This window comes from Microcaecilia unicolor, chromosome 1 (genome assembly GCF_901765095.1).
Source record: "Microcaecilia unicolor chromosome 1, aMicUni1.1, whole genome shotgun sequence".
In the NCBI taxonomy this organism is placed as follows: domain Eukaryota; kingdom Metazoa; phylum Chordata; class Amphibia; order Gymnophiona; family Siphonopidae; genus Microcaecilia; species Microcaecilia unicolor.
In genome coordinates, this window is record NC_044031.1 from 243760985 (window position 1) to 243783647 (window position 22663).

At 46.1% G+C, this 22663-nt stretch overlaps 1 long non-coding RNA gene across 1 annotated transcript; it reads left to right on the forward strand.

Annotated features, from left to right (window-relative positions):
- Positions 1-1898: 1898 nt before the first annotated feature.
- LOC115460186 lies at positions 1899-20429 on the forward strand. The gene is made up of 4 exons (XR_003940401.1): positions 1899-2308; positions 9449-9453; positions 14857-14860; positions 20420-20429. It is a non-coding gene; the product is annotated as an uncharacterized LOC115460186 (long non-coding RNA).
- Positions 20430-22663: the final 2234 nt, after the last annotated feature.

A 22663-nucleotide genomic window follows, 5' to 3' on the forward strand; every position in this document is an offset into this window, starting at 1 on the left:
TCGTAGATCCTGCACAGTCAATGCCAACTGAAAGCCATGTCTTTTTCACAAACACAGATACACCTAATCCACTATAGAATAAGTAATCATAAACTTTCTATTTAGACAAAAATTAAACTGAACCCCCAATGCCAGACTCTGCATACAATGCAACACCACAGAAACAGAAACTGTCCCCTAGTACTGTGCAAAATATAAAGACAGCAGATGTAAATTTGAAAAAAAAACCTAACAAGTACCAATCACCACTTTACAAATTAACAAATAGAAATAAAACAAATATAGAAAGTAAAATAATACCATTTTATTGGACTAATACATTTAGCTTTCAGAGGCCAAAACCTCCGTCCTCGGGTCAGTACAGTATAGTGCTGTTACAGTATCCTATCCTGACCTGAGGAAGGGGGTTTTGTTCTCCGAAAGTTAGTCAAAATGTATTAAAATTAGTCCAATAAAAAGATTACCTTATTTACATGTTCTATTATAAACATTTAACACATCTACAATACTTTATCCTAAAGCAAAAAAAATAAAAAAATATATTTTATTTACAGTTTGTTGTCTCTGGTTTCTGCTTTCCTCATCTTCCTTCCATCCAGCATCTGTCTTCACTCTCTCTCTCTCTCTGCCATCCAGTGTCTGCCCTCTCTGCCGTCCCTTCCATCCACTGCCTGCCCTTTCTCTCTGCCCCTTCAATCCACCATTTGCCCTCCCTCTCCCATCCATCCAGGGTCTGCCCTCCCTCTCGCTCCCCCTTCCATCTAGGATCTGTCCCCTCTCTCTCTCTGCCCCTTTTTTCAGCCCCCAGTTCCAGCCCCCTTCTCCCCTCTGAACACCCCCACCCCAGTCCCCTTTTCCCCTCCCCTTCTCCTGTCTGAGACCCCCACCACAGTCCCCTTCTCCCCTCCCGTCTGAGACCCCCACCCCAGTCCCCTTCTCTCCTCTGAACACCCCCATCCCAGTCCCCTTCTCCCCTCCCCTTCCCTTCTCCCCTCTGAGATCCCCACCCCGGTCCCCTTCTCCCCTCCCCTTTTCCCCTCTGAGACCCCCACCCCAGTCCCCTTCTCCCCTCTGAACACCCCCCCCCCAGTCCCCTTCTCCCCTCCCCTTCTCCCCTTTGAGGTCCCCACCCCAGTCCCCTTCTCCCCTCCTCTGTCTAAGACCCCCACCCCAGTCCCCTTCTCCCTTCTGAACACCCCCACCCGAGTCCCTTTCGCCCCTCTCCTTCCCCACCTCAGTCCCGTTAAAACCGGCGAAGCAGCGTCGCAGGCAGCGCCTCGTGCCCTGCTTGTAAAAAAAAAAAATCAAATCTCCTTCCCCTCCTTCTCCTTGTCTTGACATCGACTCGGGCCTTCCAATCAATTTGATTGGAAGGCCCGAGTCGACGTCAAGATGAGGAGGAGAAGGAGGGGAAGGAGATTTGATTTTTTTTTTTACAAGCAGGGCACGAGGCGCTGCCTGCGACGCTGCTTCGCCAGTTTTTTTAATGTGCGGCGCCGCGGGAGCGGAGCACCCCCCACCCACTGGCACCCGGGGCGGACCGCCCCCACCGCCCCCCCCCCCCTTGGTATGCCACTGGAGCAGAGTAACCTTTTTTAGTCAACAGCCCTCTCAAGAGCCAGGCTGTAAGACAGAATCGATCTGGATCCGGATGAACAACCGGACCCTGCAATGATATCTTGCGTGACTGGAAGCCTGAAAGGAAGATTCACCAGAAGACGTCGAAGGTCAACAAACCACGGCCTTCGAGGCCAGACTGGTGCCACCAAAATCAGATGACCCTTGTAATTTTCTACCTTCTGAAGAAGACGCCCTATCAGAGGCCAAGGAGGAAAAGCATACATTAGCCCGTCCAGCCAGGATTGAAGAAGAGCGTTGTGAGCTTCACTTACTTTACAGGTAACTCAGCTTGGAGCGGGCTGGAAACCCTTTACAGTTATCTTCTTAAACTTAAAAACACATTGCGATGGCTTCCAAATTACTGCGAGCCGTTATTCTTGGCCCCCCGGGGTCCGGCAAAGGGACAGTGTGCGAGAGAATCGCCAAAACCTTCGGACTGAAGCATCTATCCAGCGGAAATTTCCTGAGAGACAATATCAAATCGAATACTGAGGTGGGTGTGTTGGCAGAGCAGTACATAGAACAAGGTCTCCTGGTGCCAGATCATGTGATCACCCGTGTGATGCTATCAGAATTAGAAAAAATACAGGATCAACATTGGCTGTTGGATGGCTTTCCTCGAACATTAGGTCAAGCAGAAGCACTTGACAAAATGTGCGACCTGGATCTGGTGATCAGCTTAAACAGCGTCCACTCCCTGCGCTTTGGGATCCTTGTGATGACTGAAAAACAAGAGGAAGCTTTGCATTGCTTGTGGACGCAAACATCCATCTTGGGAGAACCCCAACGATCGACCAACAGACGAAACGCCACTTCACTTAGCGACCACTCTCCGGGATCGAGCATGTGACGACTGAGAAAATCTGCCTGAATGTTTAGGACCCCTGCTCTGTGAGATGCAGACAGAGCCACCAGGTTGACTTCTGCCCATTGCAGAAGCAGCGACGCCTCTCGCTCAAACGGCAGGCTCCTCATCCCTCCTTGCCGATTGATATATGCGACCGCTGTGGCATTGTCTGACATTACTCGCACTACTCAGCCTCTCAAAAGATGAAGAAACCTCTGAAGCACCAGGCGGATGGCCCTGTCTCCAACAGGTTGATTGAACACAGCGTCTCCTGATGAGACCAGAGACCCTGAGCAACCTGCCCCTGACAGTGCGCACCCCAGCCGAGGAGACTGACATCTGTCGTCACCACAGTCCAAATGGGCTGATCTAGAGGCATACCCTTGGTCAGACTGGCCTCTCGAAGCCACCATCGCAGACTGGTCCTCACCTGCAATGAAAGTGGCAATCTGTGATGAAGCGAACCGGTCTGGGACGACCATCTCGACAGAAGCGACCTCTGCAAAGGCCTCATGTGAGCTCTGGCCCAGGGCACCATCTCGGTTGCTGCTGCCATTGAACCCAGAACCTGAAGATAGTCTCTTGCCGAAGGACTGGAAGTCTGCAAGAAGAGTCAAATCTGAGTCTGCAGCTTGAGGACCCGAGCCGGCGGAAGAAATACACGACCCAGCTGTGTTCAAAGAGGACTCCCAGATACTCTAAGGACTGAGAAGGCTGAAGACGGCTCTTCTGGACATTGACTACCCAACCTAGGGACTGCAAGAATTCAACCACCCGAGCCGTCACCTGAACACTCTTGTGGAAAGACTTTGCCCAAATCAACCAATCGTCTAGGTAAGGATGGACTAAAATGCCTTCTGTACTGACAGCCGCACCTACAACTACCATGACCTTGGTAAACGTACGGGGAGCAGTCGCAAGCCCAAAACTCAAAATGGTGGCCTAGCACTGCAAAACGAAGAAAACGTTGATGTGCAGGATGAATAGGAATGTGGAAATAGGCTTCTGTAAGATCAAGAGAAGTCAGAAACTCCCGGGACTGCACAATGACGGACCGTAGAGTCTCCATCCAGAAGGAGGGCACTTTGAGGGCTCGATTGACTGCCCTGAGATCTAAAATCGGACGAAAAGAACCCTCTTTCTTGGGCACCAGAAAGTAAATGGAGTAACGGCCTTGACCCCTCTCCGCCAAAGGCACTGGACAAATCGCTCAAAGATCCAGAGGCCTGCGGAGAGTAACTCAGACAGCTCCGGCCTTGATGTGAGAACGACAAGGGGATTGAAGGAAAGCATCTGACAATGAGTGAGCAAACTAATGCATACCCGTCTCGAATAACCTCTATTACCCACTGATCTGAAGTAATCTGGGCCCACCTCTCTTGAAATTGTGCCAACTGAGCGCCCACTTGGATTAGAGGCTGGGCCCGCACACCTTCATTGTTGAGAGTGGGAAGAGGAGGAAAGGGAACCCCCTGCCTCTCGACCTCCCCTACGACCTCCTCGAAAGGTCTGAGTCCTTTGGAAGAATCTGGAGCGTTGCCCCTGAAAAACTCTGGTTGGCCGAAAACGACGAAAATCACGGCCTCTGCCACGAGCTAAAAAATGACCACAACCAGAACCTCTAGGACGATCCTCCAGCAACCTCGGAACCTTAGCTTCACCCAGGCTATGCACGAGCTTGTCCAATTCTTCACAAAACAAAAAAAGAACCCTTAAAGGGAAATCTACTAAGTTTAGACTTAGAGGCCGCGTCCGCTGACCACCCACGCAGCCAAAGCTTACGGCGAGCCACAACAGAAAAAGCCATAGACTTGGAAGAAGGCTAAAGTAAATCATAAAGAGCATCTGCCAAAAAAGCTGAACCCATTTCCAGCTTGGCCACTTCATTATCAATAGCCAAAAGATCATCTGAAGAACGGTCTAACACCTTCTCAGACCAACAGAAACAAGCTCTCGCGACCAAGGAACCACAAATGGCAGCCTGCACTGCCAGGGCTGAAACATCAAAAACATTCTTCAACAAGGATTCAATCTGGCGATCCTGGGGGTCCCGCAGAGCCGTGCCACCATCTACCGGAACCGTATTATGCTTAGTAACCGCGGAAACCACCGCATCCACTACAGGAGAGCGTAAGAGATCTTTATCTAAATCAGGAACTGGATAAAGCCTGCCCATGGCCCTAGCAAGCCGAAAAACAGAATCCGGACGCTTCCACTGAGCCTGAATAATAGCTCTAATATCCTGATGCATGGGAAAAGACCTACCGGCCCTGCGAATACCCTTGACCAGCAAATCCACCTTTCTAGGCTCGGCCACAGGGCTATCCTGGTCGTCAAAATGGAGAGTAGACGAAACATGAGAAATAAGCTCCTGAAGGTCATCTTTATGAAAACTTCTTACCACTGAAGGATCCTCCCCCACAGGAAGAGATTCTTCTCTATCTACTGCCTGATCAAAATCCTCAGGAAAAACCTCTTCAGGAAACCATACCTCCTCTGCCAAAGAAGGCAGCTCCTGCTCAGGACCAAAGGAATCATCCTGCTCTGCCTCCACAGATTGCCTGACCCTCTTTAAAGGCACAGAAGAACACTCCAGAGATTTCTTTGCTGGAGGTTCAGCAGGAGCGTTTTGTGTAACAAGAAGGCTTGGTTCATCTGTACCACAAACTCAGGAGGGAAACCAGCTTCCCCCTGAGGCAAAACAGGAGCTGGAGCCGCAGACAGAGAAGGCAGAGAGGCCCGGGGGGCGTCTGACAAGGAAACATCTAAAATGGCGGAAGTTCCCGCCAAAACCAGCATCGAGGGAGTGGGAGACATGACCGCATTACAGACACCCGAATCGGCCCACCCCCCGCCTCCGGCACCACCGATGCCAACGACTTAGCCAGTCCTGCACCCTGCTCCTCAAAAATTTCTGCCACGGTGCAGAATTTACAGACCCCGCTCATCCCAAGGGCCCGACGTTGACACACGGAGCACAGCTGAAGCTTCTCCGACATCGGAACAGCTGATGAGCAAAACAAATGCCAAAGCGAAAGTAAAAACGACCTTTAAAAACAAACACTAGAGGAGCTGCCCTGCTTGCCTAAATCCAACCAAAAACAGCAGTGCTGTAAATCGCGGACAAAAAGCCTGGATTTTTTTTTTTATGTTCAAATTTGTTTATTGAGGTTTATATAACATTGTACACAAAAGGAAATGGCTATTACATAATAAGACCTGTGACACCATAACCAATACAGTCAAGAGAATACATCGCAAAAGGCAAAAGGGCCTTGTGTCTGATAGCCCCCTGCCTATACACTCTTCCTCTGTGTGAACCCTCATTACTTGTGCAATGTGCACCTGTACCCATCAACTACTTACGGGTAGCGTACGACTACTTTCCCCCCCGCAGTTACTTAAGCTGTTCCCATACAAAAATAAATATCTGCCAGTTTCTTTTATGCGCCAATCTGTGGTACAGAAACTTTAAACATTTCACTATGTAACCATAACACAAAACAGTCAAAACTCGCCATCCGCCCAAACTAATATACCAACACTGCACCCAGTGAACTACAAAGTGCAAAACCAGATGTTCCCCATCCCCCCTCCCTCCCCCCCCCCCTCCCTACCCCTCACCCTCCCTCCCCGCCTTCCCTAGCTAAGCAGGAGTTTCGAACAAACCTCTGGGGCCCTCAACTGGTGTTAACGAGCAAGCTTCTCCCTCTCGGACTCAGTATTTGCAGATAAGGGGCCCATATTTGAAGGAATTGCTTTCTGCGCTTGGGTGATGTTTTAGCGTCTCGAGCTTCCCATGAGGCCAGAAGATGTACCTGGTTTCTCCAATGCCAATAAGCAGGAGCTTCCTTGGAAGTCCAGTATTGCATAATACATTTGCGAGCCACCAAGCACAGTTTCCTACACAAAAGAGCCGCCAGTGCCTTTAGAGGGGCAAAAGCTCTAGATTGATCCAGCAAAAATTGCCTGTCGGTTCCCTGGATTTTATTGCCCAGCGTTATCAAAAAACCACGGACACGTTGCCAAAATGCCCGCACCTTTGGACATTGCCAGAGAGCATGGTAAAATGAGCCTGGGCCGCCATCACATTTACAGCAATTAGCACTCTCCGACCTCTGTATATGAGCCAGCTGTTTCTTGGTCATGTAACCCCGTAGGATCACCTGATAGCCACATTCTCTCAGTCGTTCGTCCTTAACTAACTGTCGGATCCCCTTCAGTGAAGCCGCTATGTCCCAGGACGCCAAGGGCGTCCCAAGATCCTGCTCCCATTTTAGTTTAATATCTTCATATTTTATTATTGGTCCCCCCCGGACCAGGGCTCCATATAAATCAGAAATCGTGCCTCTCGGACGCCAGGTCCTCGAAAAACCCTCGAATCTTTTCTCCCAAACGTCCCCCCAAGGCAGCCTGATTCAATGTCTGCATATAATGTTTAAGTTGCATGTAGGCAAATCTAGTCCCCCAGTCAGATCCTATCTTGACTTGTAAAGCTTCATATGGTATTAGGTCCCCATTTTCATGCAGCAAATGCTCCAATTTCGTAAGGCCTCTCCGTCCCCAGCCTCCAAATATCGAGCTACCCATTCCAGCTTCGAATGCTGCATTCCCTACAATCGGGATTTGATCAGAGACACTTGGATGTCCCCCCAATTGCCCAACCCACCACTGCCATGTTGCTCGAAGAGGGTGGCGCAATATGCTTCGTCTGAAGTGAGGAGGTATTCTATCACGCGAAAGATGAAGTAGAGCAATCATATCATGCGGCGCGAAATAGGCTCTCTCAAACGATGTGGCGTATAGTAGTGCGTCTCGAGAAGCCAATCTCTCATGTGTCGTAAAAGACATGCTTGGTTATATAAAAATAGGTCCGGGAAGCCGATGCCTCCTTGCTTCCAACCGCCTATTAACAAAGCCTGTCGTACTCTTGCCCTCTTACCGGCCCAACAAAACTGACACCATAAGTGATTTACACCTTTCAAATCTTTTTTCGACAAGCGGACGGGCAGCGTCTGCAAGGCATATAGCCAGCGCGGGAAGATCACCATCTGGATCAAGTGTATGCGCCCCATCAAGGACAATGGTAGTCCCCTCCAAGAGTCTAGTTTTTGTCTGGTGTAATCTAAGAGGGCCTTGACATTTAATTGCTGCAATTCTGCTGTATTCATTGTGAGTTTAATACCGAGGTATTTAAAGAAGTGGTTTGCCCACCGTAAAGGGAAATCATCCCCCCAAACCTCTCTGCACTCTACCGAGGATGCCAGGGCTTCGGATTTGTCTAAATTAATTTTAAAACCCGCGTAATCTCCATACTCTTGGAAAGACTCTAACAACGTTTCTAGCGACACTTTTGGGGATGTGAGGTGTACCAAAAGATCATCTGCAAAGGCTGCAATTTTAAATGTCTGGGCGCCCAATCTTACTCCCTTGATCAAGGGGTTCTCCAATATGTCCCTAATAAGGGGATCAAACACCAGAACAAAAAGGAGTGGGGATAGGGGGCAGCCCTGTCTGGTCCCTCTCTTAATAGGAAAACTCATTGACTCCACCCCATTAACCCAGATCGTGGCGCTCGGGTTATCATATAATGTTTGGATCGCCTCTACAAATCTGCCCGAGAAACCATAGGTTTCCAATACATCAAAAAGAAAGGCCCAATGCACCTTGTCAAAGGCTTTTTCGGCATCAAAGCTGACTAGCAGTGACGCCATACCCTTGCACTTGCTATGTTCTAAGGATGTCAGGATTGCCCTCAAATTTTTACTTACTGTCCGGCCTCCTACGAAGCCCACTTGACTGTCATGTATAAGGCGGGGCAGCAGCCTCGCCAACCTATTGGCCAAGATTTTAGCCACCAACTTGGTGTCGTAGTTCAACAGCGATATGGGGCGGTACGATGCCGGTTCTACCGGGTCTCTCCCCGGTTTAAGCAGCACTATTATTTGCGCCTTATTTAGGTCGGAAGGCATTGCCTTTACGTCTATCATGCAGTTTAGAAATCTGGTTAAATCTGATATGATTCCCGCTCCCATCAATTTATAAAATTCTGCGCGTAGACCATCTGGTCCGGGGGCCTTTAACAATGGGCTCTGTGCAACTACCAGGGACACCTCCTCCTCCGTAATTAATTGGTTAAGGCCGTCCCTTTCTTGTTGTGTAAGCTTAGGGAGATTGAGATTATTCAAATACATCTGATTATCAAGGCCCACATCTTCTGGGGGTGCGTATAAATCTTTATAGAAGGACTGGAAAATGTTGCCGATATCTTTATCGGAAGTTGTAAGGCCTCCCCTCTGTCCCCGAAGGGTAAGAATATTCCTATTTCCCCCTTTTGGTTTAAGGAGTTTGGCCATCAATTTGCCCACTTTATTCCCATGTTTATAAAGCATGTAGCGGTAATAAATCTGCGATTTCCGAGCGCGCCCGTGTAGGAGTTCGTTCAATGCTGTTTGTAATTCGAGCACTTGTTGCTTATGGCTTGCCGCATGTGTCTCCCCAAACCGTTTTCTCGCACTGCAGAGTTGTTTACTCAGTCATAGTATTTCTCGATCTCTCGATGTCCGAACGTGGTGAGCGTGACTAATGATTTCCCCACGTAGCACGGCCTTAGCTGCCTCCCAGAACAGAATCGGGTCGTTCCTATGTGCCTGATTGTGTGTGACATAGCCTTCCCAGCTAGCTTGTAAACGTCCCTTTAATATGGGGTCTGTATAAAGTTCTGTGGGGAACTGCCACCTATTAGCCCGTCTGACCTGGCCCCGGGGCTGCCACTCCACTCGAACCCATGCATGGTCTGACACTACGTAAGGTCCAATCTCCGCTGTTAAAATTTCCCCAAACATCTTCCGGGAGACTAAAACATAATCAATGCGGGATTGAGTTGAGTGAGCCCGCGAAAGGTGGGTATAATCTTTCACATCCGGGTGAAACACCCTCCAAACATCCGTCAGATCTAACAGCTGGCTCAACTTCAACAAGCCTTTGTTGTTGTAGTAGGTCGCAGAGGTGCTAGGCATTGATTTATCCATTGATGGGTCCCAGACCGCATTGAAATCACCACCTACTATGATCTCTGCATGTGGTTGCTTAAGGAGAAAATTTATCACAGGCTGAAAAAACCGTTTGTCATAGTTGTTGGGGGCATAAATGTTGCATAATAACAATTTTTGTTTGCCCACTATGGCTTCCAGAATGACATAGCGCCCCGCGGGGTCCACTAAGAGTGGACAGATTGCTGTAGCAATATTTTTACGGAACAAAATTGCAACACCCCCCTTTTTCCCCTACGCGTGCGCCGCTATGCAGTCACCTACCCACCAAGTGCATAATTTAGCATGTTCCACCCGTGACAGGTGCGTCTCCTGTAAGAGAGCGATATCCGCATGCTGTCTATTTAGCTGCTGCAGAATCTTGGACCGTTTTATAGGTGACGTTACCCCTCCTACATTCCAGCTTACGATTTGTACCATACTGCTAGCTGAAGTGAGATGATACCCATACCATATAACTGTGATGTTGTTGAGGGGGGGCATCCCAGCCTCTGCCCACCCTCAGTTCGTGTTCTCCTATCCATTTGATGGCCGTAGGCCTGCTCCTGTACCTCTTTCTGTCCTCTGCCCACCAGTGAAGCCCCCCACCAACTCCTATATCCTGTCTTCAAAATGTTCTGGGAGACCTGTCCCTTTACAATTATTTCCCGGTAGCTTAGGCCTGAAATGGCTCCCACTGCCCACCCCCCCAACCCACTCCGTCCCTCTAACCTTCTCCCCTTACTCCCCCTCCCCCCATCCCAACCCCTCCCCTGTTCCCTGTATTCGGACCCACTAACTGGGACCATCACTTCCTACGTCCCTCCCCCCTCCCTCCGAAAGCCAATACAAATTCCCAACAAATTTTATCCCTGGCACTCAAAGACCCAACCACTCATCATGAACCTGGAACTATAACATGTAAAGAGTTTCTATACAGTGCTTCCAACCACACTTAAACCTCAGTGTTCCTGTCTGTGCACTGTATAAAACATATCTATATACCAACTCCTCTTCTCACAGTCGCTCCTCTCTCCGGTCTGCTGCCGGCAGCTGATATCTCGATTCCTCTCTCAGCGATCCTCTGGTGCGGCTGCGTCCAACTGCTGTAAGAACTCCTGGGCTGCGCTTGTTGTTTCATAAATTTTAGATGCTCCATTGTGAGTAATTCGCAGCTTTGCCGGGTATTGCAGTGCAAAACGTATCTCTTTCTGGAACAACTTGGAGCATATTGCCGAAAATTGGCGCCTTTTTGCTGCCACATCTGCAGAATAGTCTTGAAAACACCGAACCGGCAGCCCCTCGTATTCCAACGATTTCCCCGCTCTGAGTCGCCGAAAAATGTCTTGCTTTTGCGCATAATCCAAGAATCGCATAATGATTACTCTGGGCTTACCAGTTCCTGTGCCCTTCTGCCCCAGCCGATGGGCCCTCTCTATGTGAATTGGTCCCAGGGCTTCTGGGAGTTGTAGTTCCTCAGCCAGCCACTGAGCCAAAAAGGTCTCCAGGCCTCGTTCTTGTATACTCTCCGGGAGTCCCACCATCCTGATATTATTTCTTCTGGACCTGTTTTCGAGGTCCTCAACTTTGTCTTCAAGCACCCGCAGCTTTTCCTGCATCTGATTCTGCGCGCCTTCGACTACCGTGACGCGGTCTTCCACCTCGCTGACCCGCGATTGAAAAGCAGCACAATCCTTAGACAGATCTGTGAGTTGGGTTTGCACCCGTTCAAGTTTATTATCAATCGGGGCCAGCCGGCGGTTCAAGAGATCGTCCATCACCGCTGTCATCTCCGCTGTGATTTCCGCGATCCATGTGGACGAAACCGTCGGGCCGGGCGGGCTCGCGGGCGGCGCCATTTTCTCTTCCCCTACCCGGGCGCGGAGTCTGTCTTTCGGGGCATTTTTCGCCGTCATTTCGCCACCGGAGAGTTAGAAAAATTGATCAGCTGATCGAGGAGACGTCGATTCGCTAGTTGTTGCGAGCTGGGGTCTTATTTGCACCGTTTAATGGCTTCAAAGGGAGGCTAGGAGCTGGAGAGATCGAAGTGCTCAACCTCTCACGGTCATGACGTCACCGGAAACTCTGGATTTTTTTTTTTTAAAGCAGCTGCCTCTACAGTTCTTCCCACAAAGAGCTGGAGGAAACTTTACCTTAGCAAGGGTGTTCCTGTCAAACAAAGCTTTACAAAGCACCACATTTTCTTTTTGTACAATCAATGGTCCTAAGCCATGCAGATTACTGCAACGGAATTTATGCGGGATGTAAAGAACAACTCACAAAAAAACCCAGCCCGCCAAAAACACAGCAGCCAGAATGATATATGGTAAAACACAATTCAAAAGTGCTAAACCCTTTCAAGAAAAGCTGCACTGGCTCCCAATCAAAGAACGGATCATCTTCAAAATCTGCACTTTGGTCCACAAAATTATCTACTGCGTAGTCCCAGGATACACGACAGACCTCATAGATCTACCAACCAGAAATGGAATCGGATCATCACGATCATACCTAAACCTACATTACCCAAATTGCAAAGGACTTCAATACAAAACAACTTACGCATCCAGCTTCTCCTACATAAGTGCACAACTATGGAATGGACTCCCAAAAGCTGTGAAAACAATCCATGACCACCTAAACTTCAGGAAATCACTAAAAACCCACCTCTTCAAAAAGGCCTATCCCACCGATCCAACGTAAATCCTCACACCCAGCAACACAGCATAACCAGTGATCGTACTGGGCAATTTACAATCTTCATTCCCTTCGACCCTCATGACGCCTGATTCACACCTACCTCATTTGACCACAATATAACCTTGAATTTGTTATCAACCGAATTGGCAAATGCCTTTACGGTACTATGTAAGCCACACTGAGCCTGCAAATAGGTGGGAAAATGTGGGGTACAAATGTAACAAATAAATAAAATAAATAAATAAATAATGAAACCGTGATAGAATATTCACAAAGCAAGCAGCCTGAGGCAAGAGATTTATTTTCCACTGAACATAATTAACTTTGTATAATCTTGGCAGCTAATAAAGTGATGAACTGGACAATGTTGGCACATTTAGACTGACGTTGGACAGAACATCTACATGAAGGAAACCCTTCCCTCATTCAATACCTCTCTGTGAAATAGTAGTAATAAAAAAGGCAAGCACATTTTTATAATATACTACTTCTAACAACACAATTGCAAACTTCTGTGCCTCATGTAGCTTGTAGAATTAAGAGGTAAGAGACTTCAGATTCCCGGTGCTATTTCCCTTGGCGCAGCAGAGCAGTGCTTTTCCAAGTCAAGGGAAATAGCACCGGGAATCTGAAGTCTCTTACCTCTTAATTCTACAAGCTGTATGAGGCACAGAAGTTTGCAATTGTGTTGTTAGAATTGTTATTCTTTAGGCAAACGCTCAGCATATAAGATTTACCATAGTATAATATACCACTGCAATCCACAAAACAAAAGGAGCAAATTCCCACATGCTATCTTTTTCTTTTAATGTAGACACAGGAAAAAAAATGTAAATGCTCCCTGGTTTCAACCTAATTCATGTTTAATATGGGATATAAGCATAATAAATAAATAGATAGATAGTCTGAATATTGAGCACCTGGTTCTCATAACATGATATCTCTCCATTGCCAAGAGAGAAAAAAAATCACTGCATGAATGTAACAGTGTTAGGGTGTCTCTTTAAACAACTCCAAATTACACACTGATCATAATTTATAAACAAATTACTACTGTACCTATGAAAAATTATTCCATTATTATACTTCCTCTGTGTACATCCGTATGCTACACAAGTCAGTATGTTTGAAAATATGTGTGATTAAATAAAAATGCTACCAACATTATCTGCCCGCTGCCGCTGATCCTCTTGCTGCGGCCGCTTGTTTAAAATGGCCACTGAGAGTTCAAATGGCAGCCTCACAAGACTGCCGCTTGAAATCTCAGCAGCCATCTTAAACAAGCGGCGGCACCAGCAAAAGGATCAGCGGTAGCAGGCAGGAAAGCGTGGGGACCTTTCCTGCCTTGAAGCAAGCCACTAGACCACCAGGGTGACGCGAGGTATGTGTAGGGAGGCCATCCAGGGCTGGAGAGGTGAATGGGAAGTTGAAGACAGGGTAGTATCTGTTTCCCCTTCACTCCATTCAGTTCTGCGGGAACCCCGCAGGACCCAGGTCCATCCCCGTGGGATCCCTGTGGACCTTGGCCCATCCCCATGGGATCCCCGCAGTCCTGGAAGGGATCCCGTGGGATTCCCATGGTATCCGCAGGAATCTTGCTAGCCCAGTTCCTGTGCAGCTCTCTAATTCACACATAGCAGTGGCTGCATTGATGGAAATGTGAAAGCTCTTTGTTCAAAGTGTGTATGCCCCATGTGCCACTGGGGGTATGACGCCATGTCCTGTAGTTAAACCTCCTTGTTTTAAACTCCATAACATACATCTTTGATGTTCAGGGTGCACAGTTCATACCCTGGTTCAATGATCCAGGCCAGTCTCTCTTCTTTCCCAGATAAGCACTACAGAAAGATGCCAAGTTAGCCAGTTCCAGGCTACCCATTTGGGGCCACTCTTTAGTTTCTAACTGCCCTATCCTGGTGCATAATGGATCTTGCAGCACTGATTGGGTCCTGTCCTCATTTGGAACTTACATTCTAAAGCAGTGTGGGATTTGTAATGGCTGATCCTGGCCTTTGAAATCAGTGCAGAAAGTTCCATAATGCTCCAGGATGAGGTAGTTAGAAGTTCTGGAATGGCCCAACCTCTCCAGCCTGGGATTAGTGAACTGGGTATCTCTGCATGAGGATGGAAATCCTATCAAACATCCCTGAGCCAGACAGAACTCAATACACTCCTATGTCCAAACACCAGGGGGAGGGGTGTAGATACACATACTCTCTCAACTGACCAGCTGCCCACAGTCTTTTGGGATTCATGTGATTCTCATTATAGCATGAGCACTAGAGACAGAACACTATCCATTAAGGATATTGGAAGACACATAAAACAAGATTAGAGTGTATTGGGCCAAATAAGTAAGGTCCACAAACCTCTTAACAGAAGAGAGGGCTGCACACCTGGGAACAGTCAGAGGCTGCACAATTTCTCTACCCTCTTTCCTAATCCAAAATAAAAATAGCTACTATAAACATGTAGTTATATGGGATAAGGTGATTCGGCCTGAGTGACAAGGGGATGCAGAGGGAATTGAACCCAGTATTATTATTATTATTATTTGTTACATTTGTATCCCACATTTTCCCACCTATTTGCAGGCTCAGTGTGGCTTATATAGTACCGTAGAGGCGATCGTCAATACCGGTTTTAACAAATACAAAGTGAGGTTGTGGTAAAGTTCATATGTGACAGACACATTGGGGAATCGTAAGAAAGAAGAGTTAAGTTATGTCCAGTATGAGCTTTGGTTTTGTTGTGTTGCTGGGTTAAGGCATTTAAGTTGGATCGTTAGGGTATGCCTTTTTTAACAAGTTAGTTTTTAGTTATTTCCGGAAGTTCAGGTGGTCGTATGTTGTTTTCACGCCTTTTGGTATTGCGTTCCATTGTTGTGTGCTTATATAGGAGAAGCTGGATGCATAGGTTGATTTGTATTTGAGTCCTTTGCAGCTTGGGTGATGGAGATTTAGGTATGTTCGTGTTGATCTTGATGTGTTTCTGGTTGGTAGGTCTATGAGGTCTGTCATGTATCCCGGGACTTTTCCGTAGATGATTTTGTGGACCAAAGTGCAGATTTTGAAGATGATCCGTTCTTTGATTGGGAGCCAGTGCAGCTTTTCTTGAAAGGGTTTAGCACTTTTGAATTGTGTTTTACCATATATCATTCTGGCTGCTGTGTTTTTGGCGGGCTGGGTTTTTTTGTGAGTTGTTCTTTACATCCCGCATAAATTCCGTTGCAGTAATCTGCATGGCTTAGGACCATTGATTGTACAAAAAGAAAATGTGGTGCTTTGTGAAGCTTTGTTTGACAGGAACCCGGGTGCAGATTTTGAACGCGATATGTTCCTTGATTGGGAGCCGGTACAGTTTTTCTCGTAGGGGTTTGGCGCTTTCGAATTTAATTTTTCCAAATATAAGTCTGGCTGCTGTGTTTTGAGCAGTTTGGAGTTTCTTTATGATTTATTCTTTGCATCCCGCATAGATTTTGTTGCAGTAGTCTAGATGGCTTAGTACCATAGATTGTACCAAGTTGCAAAATATTTCCCTCGGGAAAAAAGGTTTCACGATTTCCAAATGGGATTCAAGATGGCGGATTGGACTAAACCTGAGGTAGCTGAGGTTTCTGCTTTTGTGTTCTAGGCCTCGCAATGCCAAAGCGAAGGGGCAAATCGACCTCCGTGGTGGCCTCGGGTCGACCTGCCGTCCCGGTGATCGGATCCATGGACACGTTTGTGCGGAACTCACAGGAAAGAAGTGGGTCTGTGAGCGGCACGCTTGCGTCCGCCGGAGCGAGTGGAGGCCCAGGGCTGACACCAGTGCTGGAAGTTACTTTGAGCCCAGACCAAAGGGTTCCCCCCCCCCCACAACCACAGAAAGCGAGCACTCCATTGGCGGTTTCACCCATAGCGGAATTGGGTGGATACGAGGCACAGAAACAACTAGGAGATGATTTGAGGAGTTCCAAGATTTTGGATACCGACGGTGCTGTGAGACAAACAACTTAGCCTGCAGGAGATCTCTTGAATACGGGCAGTGAAATAAGTAACTCCTCTCAAAAAAATCAATCTATGCAAACTTTTTCCTTCTTAGAAAAACCATCTGAAGTTACATTAGACTCTTTATGGGCCTTAATTGCCAATCTTGGTAAGGTCTTATGTCCACAGAGTCAACAATTGGAATTACAAACTCAAACATTATCAGAGAACCTGGTGAAGGTTACTGATGATGTTTTAAAACTGAATGAAAAGGATTGTATACAATACTCAATTACAATGTTAAACTGCATCTTCTTTAATAAAAACTATTGAACTTAAAACTGAATGAAAAAAATACAAAAGCAAGATCAAAAAGAACAAAAAATGCAAGGAACACAAGTTGTAATGATTAAAGACTTAACGAATATGTGTAGGAAAATTGAAGCCTTGGAAAATAATCAGAGAAATAATAACTTAAGTTTTATTAATTTTCCTAAAGTTAAAACAATATCACCTAAAGAAATGTTAAAAAGGTATATAAAAGAGGTGCTTCAGATTCTTGAAGAATCAATACCTCCTTTTTCGCAGATATATTATTTACCAGTTAAACCGACAAGAAGCCAAGAGACTTCAGACTCTCTTTTAGATATATCTACTATTCTGGACTCCTCGGATACAGAAATGGTTATTTCCTCTACATTAATGGCGACCGTCGTTTTAGCACTGGATAAGGCATGGATGATGAGACTTTTCTTTAAAAACAGGAATAAAGAATTTCTTGGACTAAAAATAAGACTCTTTCCAGATGTGACAAAAGAGACCCAAAAGCGTAGACGTCTATTTCTTCTAAGTAGACCTGGAGTATTGTAGATGGGAGCTTCTTTCTTTCTTCATTACCCGTGTAAATGCATAGTTAGATTTCATTCAACAAAATATGTTTTCTTTGAACCTACACAGCTCACTGAATTTCTGGTAACCAAGAGAATTGAAAGTGAGAACTAAAAACCCTGAAATAGTATATTCTTTCCTAACTACACAGGTTTATTTCAATTTTCTTTAAGTTACACCTTGTTTCCATTATTCAAATGGTTGAATCTTAATTGTGGACTTGAGTATGTTGAATATGTATAAGATCTTTAATAGTGTGATTTTTTCATTTTCTTCGTTATTCTTCTTTATAGAAGTAATATTGTATTTAACTACTTTTCTGTACAACTGTTGCTTGATATTTAAATTGAAATTAATAAATAAACAATTAGAAAAAAGGTTTCACTCGTTTGAGCTTCCACATTGAGTGGAACATTTTCTTCGTTGTAGTTTTCACTTGGCTCTCTAGTGTGAGGTTTCGGTCGATTGTGACTCCGAGAATTTTCAGGCTGTCTGAGATAGGGAGGATGTAGTCTGAGGTGGTTATGTTGGTGGGTTTGTTCGTGTTATATTGGGATGAGAGGATGAGACTGTGTGTTTTTTCTGTGTTACGTTTTAGTTGAAATGCATTTGCCCATGAGTTCATGATGTTCAGGCTGAGTTTGATTTCTTTGGTGATTTCTCTAAGGTCATGTTTGCATGGGATGTATATTGTGACATCATCTGCGTATATGAAAGGGTTGAGGCCTTGACTGGATAAGGACTTTGCTAGTGGGGTCATCATTAGGTTGAAAAGGAGTGGTAATAGTGATGATCCTTGAGGTACTCCACAGTCTGCTTTCCATGGTGATGATATGTTCGAATTTGATGTCACTTGATATGTTCCAAATTTATTTTTAGACTACCCCAAAACATGATCCATGATGTCTCAGCTAACAGTGAGGCCATCTCTGATATCTACATAGTAGTTTTTAGGAAGCCTGTGGCAATGCTGTCTGCAGAATATTTCTATATAGTACTGATCACACCAGACCAGTCCTAAAGCCATTTAAGAGATGCTCACAAAACTACAGTACTGTCATACTTAGTTACATCAGAAAACTATGCCCAGTCCATACAACACTACTGAGTTGTCTGGCTGAAAAGGAAGCACGGACTGTAAACACCTACCTGTTGTAGCAATCCACATCAACTATCTGCAATGTAGGGAACATACAGAAAGCTTGTATCCATGTGTTCATATGGATACAAAATGGAGCTATAGAAGCTGCACTGATGTCTATCTGGTACTTAAACAAAATGCGCCAGAGGCATACATATATACTGATTCATGGGCTGTGGCAAATGGATTAACAACCTGGTTACCTACATGGAAACAGAATGATTGGTATATTCATACTAAACTGGTTTGGGGATCACAGTTATGGCAAGAAATTAGTGAATTCTGCAATCTACTTCTGCCTATGTCTATCATGTTGATGCACATGTTTCCCCTATAACCTCTAAACGCCCTATACCACACCCAGTCAAAGGTACACTTGCTCGAGGTAAGTTACCTGGCCAAATTTGGCAACTAGATTATATTGGCCCTTTACCAATTTCGCATCCGAAAGCTGTTATACCACTCCGTCATATGGTTGACGCTGCTGGTTTTGATCTTGTAGCCCTCTTTGACACTCTTTGTGCGTCCCGAGTGGTGACAAAATTTCCAGCCGGGTTTGCTTTATCTCTCCCAGCTGGCCATTATGCTCAGATTGCGGCCCATTCCAGTTGGGCTTTTCGTGGCTTACTTCCTGTGGGAGGTGTCATTGACAGAGATTATCAGGGGGAGGTCATAGTCCTTCTGATGAATCACACTGAGGAGGATGTAATGGTGCAGGCTGGGGATAGGATAGCACAATTGTTGATAATTCTTGTCAATTCCTCCTCTTTTACTCAAATTTCTGATTTTGTGGGAGTCACTGAGCGAGGTACACAGGGGTTTGGGCAGTGCTTTTTTTGTGCCGGTACGCAACGGTACGGCGTACCGGCACCTTTTTTTTTTTTTGCTTCCCCCGCCCCGTGAGTCTATGTCCCGCACGCAGTGCCAGCCCCCATTTCCGGCCGCTGCTGCTTCTCCTGTTGAGCAGCAGCAGCCGCTACACAAAGAAAAAGATTTTTAAAAAAACTTCAAACCTGGCTGAAACGCGGCACCCCGGCACTGTAGACAGCCATTAGGCATTGGCTGTTGCCCCGCAGCCGCCCCTCCTCTTGCCTCTACGTCACTGCGCTCCTCCGGGGTCTTCCTCCAGGGGCAGTGACGTAGAGGCAAGAGGAGGAGCGGCTGCAGGGCAACAGCCAATGCCTAATGGCTGTCTACAGTGCCGGGGTGCCGCGTTTCAGCCAGGTTTCATTTTTTTTTTAAATCTTCTTTTTCTTTGTGTAGCGGCCACTGCTGCTCAACAGGAGAAGCAGCAGCGGCCGGAAATGGGGGCTGGTGCCGCGTGCGTCGCGACGTCGTGACTTCGCGCTGTTCTCGGGAAACTTGGCAGGGAGAGGGAAACCAACAGAGGGAAGGATTGGGGAGAGAGAGAAAGAGGGAAAACAACAGAGGGAAGGATTGGGGAAAGAGAGAAAGAGGGAAAACAACAGAGGGAAGGATTGGGGAGAGAGAGGGGAATACAGATTGAAGGATGGGGAGAGAGATGGAAAAACAGATGGAAGGATGGGGAGAGAGAGGGAAAAACAGATGGAAGGATTGGGGAAAGAGAGAAAGAGGGAAAACAACAGAGGGAAGGATTGGGGAAAGAGAGAAAGAGGGAAAACAACAGAGGGAAGGATTGGGGAGAGAGAGAAAGAGGGAAATCAACAGAGGGAAGGATTGGGGAAAGAGAGAAAGGGAAAACAACAGAGGGAAGGATTGGGGAGAGAGAGAAAGAGGGAAAACAACAGAGGGAAGGATTGGGGAGAGAGAGAAAGAGGGAAATCAACAGAGGGAAGGATTGGGGAGAGAGAGAAAGAGGGAAAACAACAGAGGGAAGGATTGGGGAGAGAGAGGGGAATACAGATTGAAGGATGGGGAGAGAGATGGAAAAACAGATGGAAGGATGGGGAGAGAGAGGGAAAAACAGATGGAAGGATTGGGGAGAGAGGGGAAAAACAGATGGAAGGATGGGGAGAGAGAGGGAAAAACATAGATGGAAGGATTGGGGAGAGTGGGAAAAACCGATGGAAGGATGGGGAAAGAAAGAGGGAAAACAGATGGAAGGATGTGGAGAGGGGGAAAACAGATGGAAGGATGGGGAGAGAGAGGGAAAAACACAGATGGAAGGATGGGGAGAAAGGGAAAACGGAAGAGAGAAAGAGGGAAGACGCTGGATGGAAGAATGCAGAAAGAAATAGGGGAGACACTGGAAGGATGGGGAGAGAAAGCAGAGCTGCTGGATGGAAAAGGGGAATAGAGAAAGACTGGAGAATAAGAGGAAGGGGCATGGGGAGAACAAGGGTGAGGAAAAGATGAAAAGCCACAGGTAGATGAAGGAAATTAAAGAATGGATAGTAAGAATGAATTAAATCTGGACAGAGAGAGAGCCTGAAAAATATTGAAGAAAGCAATGAAAAAGGAGACAAAAATGACAAATGGCACAGAAGAGTTAAGCGAAAACAAAGGAAAGGAGAATGACAGACTGGGACCAATATGGAAAGAAAAACAGTCACCAGACAACAAAGGTAGAAAAAAATCATTTTATTTTCATTTTAGTGTTTGTAATATGTTCAATTTGAGAATTTACATTGGCTGTCTTATTTTGCACTGGGTATACTGGAGCTGTAAGAGCTTACAGAGATTATTTATAATGAAAAAAAATCACGTTATTTTTGTCTCCTATAGTACTGTAATATTTTCAATGATGTCTGTTTATATGCGCCATGGCTGGTATAGGGGGTGTGGTTAATGTGGGTGTGGCTATCATAGGGGTGGAGCCATGTGTGGTGACTCCGCCCTTAATGAGTACCGGTACCTTTTTTTCTACCAAAAAAAGCACTGGGTTTGGGTCTACTGGGAGGGGTGTGGGTGGTCGGGTATGGCATCAGGACCCTGCACACCCAGGTCCTCCTCAACCTGCTGAAATTATAGCCCGAGGGGAGGACAATACTGTTACAGTAGTTCAGCCAGGACAACAGAGTTGGACGAATGTTCCTGCTGATCATTGTTATTTAAGGGAATAGGATTTATATGTGTTTCTCTATTTCTTTTTGTTTCAGGGCATACTGTTTCTCTGTTTGGGTTGGGAACTCGATGCCCGTACTCCCGGCGAGCGGGTGCTGGGAGTGGCCTCGCGTGTCCACTATTGGTGGAGCAACAAAAATAACTCGACCTTACAGCAAGATAATTATACATGTCATACTGCATGTCCGGTATTGAACGTAACTGCTTCCCAAGCTGTGTTTCATAAAACTGAACAGCGCTTTGTAGTTGTTTCATCCAGTTTTGTGAATGTGACTATCCAAAATGCTACTTCCTGGGTTATGTGCATCCAGCCTATGGGATTGCGGGACCAGATATGGAGACTATGGAATCGGACACGCAAAATGCAGTTCCTCCAAACTTGTAACAGCTCTATAGTAAATATTACTTTGAATCGAACTGCTGAATGGATTTTCACTAATGCTACACCAATTGCAAACCGTTTTGCACCCTGGATGGACTTGTTGCATGTGTTGCTTGCTGTTAGTAATATGACTAATCCTGCTCCACTGTCACGCATTCCCACTACATGCAAAAACATGTCTATGCAGTATAGAAAGACTGTATTAACTTACAATGTTACATTTCCACACTTGCCTCGCTGTACTAGGGTACGGCGAGCATGGTATGTTACTATTTTAGGGGCTGCGGGAACTGGACTGGGAATTCTGAATACTGTAGATACAGATACTCTGTTTAGTAAACTACACTATCTAGGTAAGGACTTGTATACTGAACTGAATATTTTAGCCAATTGGTTACCTGCCATTCCAGGAACAGGACAATTAATGGTGTCTGCGATAGCAGACATTAATCATTTATTAGCCCAAACTTTTAAGTTTGAAAATTATACTGACACTTCTTTGACAAAAGCATTGAATTATACTTGGTGTTCATTACAGACGTTGTACGCTTTGCATCAGCGGGACAGAGTCCAGATGGCTCTACAATTGGGGATGCATACCCAGTTGCAGACCCTTTTCGCTGGATATACTCCGGTTGATGAGTGGTTGTTCCCACATTCAGAGAGTACAGTCTGTACTGATCGATTCTGTACAGGGGTTTTATCTTCATATAAGATTTTCTATACTCATATAGTATGTAAGTATTATATATCTCCAGTATTAGTGAATGTTTCTGGTATCGTAACCTTTTGGGCCCCGCATATGAATGGGGAGTATATAACTGTATATAATGAGACATATAATTGGATAGGTGTAATGAGCAGGGAAATCGCATGATTTGTCCTTTCCAGCCACCACAATTTGAACCTTGCTTATCCCCACGTTTTGGGGAATGCACATTTACTGTTTTCCCTGCCAACTATGAGTTCTTTGTAGAAATTAGTCCGCGGACATTATGTATTTCCACTGCTAATTTCACAACTTTGTCAAATAATACCTTC